This window comes from Vigna unguiculata, chromosome 3 (assembly GCF_004118075.2).
Source record: "Vigna unguiculata cultivar IT97K-499-35 chromosome 3, ASM411807v1, whole genome shotgun sequence".
NCBI lineage: Eukaryota > Viridiplantae > Streptophyta > Magnoliopsida > Fabales > Fabaceae > Vigna > Vigna unguiculata.
In genome coordinates, this window is record NC_040281.1 from 47241854 (window position 1) to 47246049 (window position 4196).

The following is a 4196-nucleotide window of genomic DNA, read 5'->3' on the forward strand; positions in this document are numbered from 1 at the left end:
GGTGGGAGACAGTTTTGGGGATGCCCTAATTTCAAGTTCAGGCTTCTTTTTTGGGGATGCCCTTCTTCTCCGATCACCGAACACAAATCAACCACCGAACCCTAATTCCCAAATTTAGCTTCTGCCCTAATTTTCCGTTCTGCAAATTTTTTGATTTCACATCCCTAATTTTGGCCCAAATCGACAACAACGCTTTTCTATAATTTTTTACTTCATAAATTATTTACTTCAAATTTTTTTTTACCACAAAAACCACATGCCTAACCATTGTTTCTGCCACGTATGTCCTGCACAGTGCCACCTCAACAGAAGACAAATGACGTTATGTAGTGTTTAATGGAAGGTATCAAAATAAACCAACCCGTTTAAAAAGTTTGAGTACCAAATTGAACATTCCTAAAGTTCGGGTACCAAATTAAACTTTTCGAAAAAGTTGGGATACCAAATCTGTATTTATACCTTAGATTTACTTCAAAACTATTTTTAAGATATCATCTTTGTTCTATTCCAAATACTCAATGGCTAAAATTTGCAGTGTATATTTAGTATGTGCAGTATTTATTATTCATGGATAAAAGATCGTGGATATTTTAATTACTCTTTATAAATGGGTTGGATGTGAATATCATACTATTTATATATATATATATATATATATATATATATATATATATTATTCATAAAAAATAAAAATAAAAATTAATTTAATTAAAATTAAAATTAATTTATATTTAATTTAATTTAATTTCTTTTATAATTTTATTTAAAAAAAATTATAAAATATATATATTTTTTAAATATTTATGGATATACGAGTATTTACGGGTATCTGTGAATTTAAAAAATTTACTAATATTTTTTAAACGGATATCCAACGAATAAATAGTCAAGTAATATTAAATATTTTGTTTGCAAATTAAATCACATGTAGACACTATTTGTATCCGACCCACCCGTTGTCTTCTCTACCCATTGCATAGCTACGTGTAATGTTATTTTTACCTATTTTTGTACGAAAAGAGAAAATATATGAAATGAATAAAAAATAGTGAAAATATATCACGAGAATAGACTGTTTTGACTAGAATATCTATTAAATAAAAATAACATTCGGCCTAGTTTTTGGACTTATGATCCACCTAACAGCCAAAAAGAGTCACTTTCCATTTCAATGGCACGATAGAACATATGTACAAATTAAACTACTAAAAGAAGTTCTGCAGACAATGTCCTTAAATATTGTGCATTAAATTGTTAACGTAAATTTCGATTAGATTAACTATTCATTTTCAAATCAAAAACACTGTTATAATAATAAAAATATCTCAATTCCAGAAAGAAAATAAATCACTTAAATTTCGGGAATAAAATATGTAATTACTTTATGCGTTTTAAACGACCCTACACTACCAATGGTAGCGAAAACTGAGACCCATCTGTCCCAACTCAATTTTCTTAAATAATAGAATAATAATGCAATCAAGAACGTCGATGATAATGTTAATTAGGTTTGTGATTTTTTACACTAGACCATTAACAATGAAGATGAAACTCAATTATAATTAAATTTAACTGCAATTTTTTATGTGACTGTTGTTGTTTTTATTATCTAAGGAAAGTATACGAGTGAACTATAATTTTGTCATGCCACCTCATCATTGTTTGGAATTTTTATAGTTGAGACGCACAAAAGAATTTTATAAAAAATTAAATCTACAAATACCTTAAAATTTTCTAATTAAATTTTAGTCATATTAATCCATAATTCAAAAGATCATTCCATTTTTTTACAGCCCAAAGTAATGGTTAGATTCAACGGTCAAAACTCTTGAGAGATAATGGGCAGAGTTAATATTTTTAATAATTATGAGGTTGCGATATTAAATACTTATATTTAGTGGAAATATTTTAAAGATCATTCTCAAATCTCTAACATATCATATTTGCATGAAGCTTTTCATACAATTCTTTATTATGAAGATCTTAAAATCGAAATGGTATTCCAATGCATAACATATTCAAAAGGATGAAGAGAACTCTTATGTCTGATGTAAGTTTAAAACAAAACGATTACAAAAAAGTATGATTTCCTATATGGTATTTTTTAGCTATTTGTTGAGATATGTTTTGTCTTCAAGATTGGAATGTCCTCACCAAATGTGATATAATGCACCACAGGAAAGCGGATACATGCAAATATTCTGACGTTCAAGTTAGTTGGGGTGAGATATGCAAGCATAACAAAACTAAGATTGAGGTTTCATATCTTTTACATGTAGCTATCTTTGGCGGAGATGTACTCACTCATATGATAATTGTGGTTCTTGTTGTTGTATTATGAAGGTTGTCCTGACTGAGATGTGTCAGGACCATCTTGGTCTAGATGTATCAAACTTTACTCAATTGGTAGGTTATTTTGACCAAGATGTGTCAGGACTATTTTGACCTAGATGTATCAGGAACATCTTGAAATAGATGTATCAGGACCATTTTGAAATAAATGCATAAGGGACCTTACACAATACATATCTAAAGTGCAATTGTGGAAAGAATTAAAAAATTGTAATTTAGTAAAATGATATATCTTAAAGACTACTTATATATATGATTTTATAAATTTAAATATTTTTGTTTTCTAGTTTGTACATTGTTCCTGTTGATTCTAATCATCCCACTATATATTTGATCAAAACAAATTAACATATTAACCTAAAGTTAGACCATAATAAGTACAAGAGTTACTAAGCTCTGAACATATTTATCAAATATATGCGCTGTGCAAGAGCATTGTACTTGTACAAAGGTTGTGACAAGTGCATATATCGTCCTAGAAAGTTAAATACAATAGTAAAGAGTAAAGTAATAATTTTATGAAATTATTCCAGCTACATCCATAAAGCACTGTAATAAAGATATTATATATCTCTTGTTTTTATTTGTATTGATAGAGATATCATATATTTGATTCTCTTTTATTATTATTATTATTATTATCAAATATTCTATTTTATTTGGCTTTTTACTTTTTCATCTATATGATGGGACATTGTACTCTATATATTGAACAAAGGTTCTAATAAATCAATAAGCAAACAAGCTCTCTTTGAGTTGTTTTTCACCCAAAATTTTCTTGTGCATTTTTTGTACACATCCTTTCTTCTTTCTCTCATGGCTTACACATATCTAACATGGTATCAGAGTTAAATCGCCTTCCGCATTTTTTTTTCTTTCTTGTTGATTTCCTGTCATGGCTTACACATATCTATTAACTTTTTTCTTTCCTTCCGCATTTGAGTCCAACCAAAGGATGATGTAGTATTGGCGCTTACACATATCAATTAATTTTTTTTTCCTTCCGCATTTGAATCCAACCAAAGGATGATGTAGTATTGGCCATGGCAGAAAATCAACAAGAAAAAAAAAATGCGAAAGGCGATTTAACTCTGATAACATGTTAGATATGTGTAAGCCATGAAAGAAAGAAGAAATGATGCGTACAAAAAATGCACAAGAAAAATTTGGGTGAAAAACAACTCAAAGAGAGCTTGCTTGCTTATTGATTTATTAGAATTTTTGTTCAATATATAAAGTACAATGTCCCATCATATAGATGAAAAAGTAAAAAACCAAATAAAATATAATATTTGATAATAATAAAAGAGAATCAAATATATGATATTTCTATCAATATAAATAAAAGCAGGAGATATATAATATCTTTATCACATTGCATAGAGTTTTGTGAAAAATTATAGGGAGTTTAATAGGTTTGTGGTGGGTGTTGCTACTTGATTGGTTTGGATATGTATTGGAAAAACTATATTTATTATTTTTAAAATAGTTGAAGTATTCCAAGTGCTCTATAATCATTATATTTTCTTGCCCATAGAAAAAAAAAACTCTAAACATATTTTATAATAGATTAGAGAATCATAAATAAGAAGTAACAAAGCATACATCTAAAAAAAATCAAACATCTTCAAAAATTGTTTTTCTTACATATATATATATATATATATATATATATATATATCTATAACTATATATAAAGAGGATTCCCTCTTTTGTGTCCACATTTCATAATTCCAATTTTACTCTTTACAATTTAATTATTTATTAAATTTTTAAAAATTAACGGTTACTTTTACAAGTTTTTATAAAATTATTTATTTATCTCCTTTTTCTTTTTTCTTATA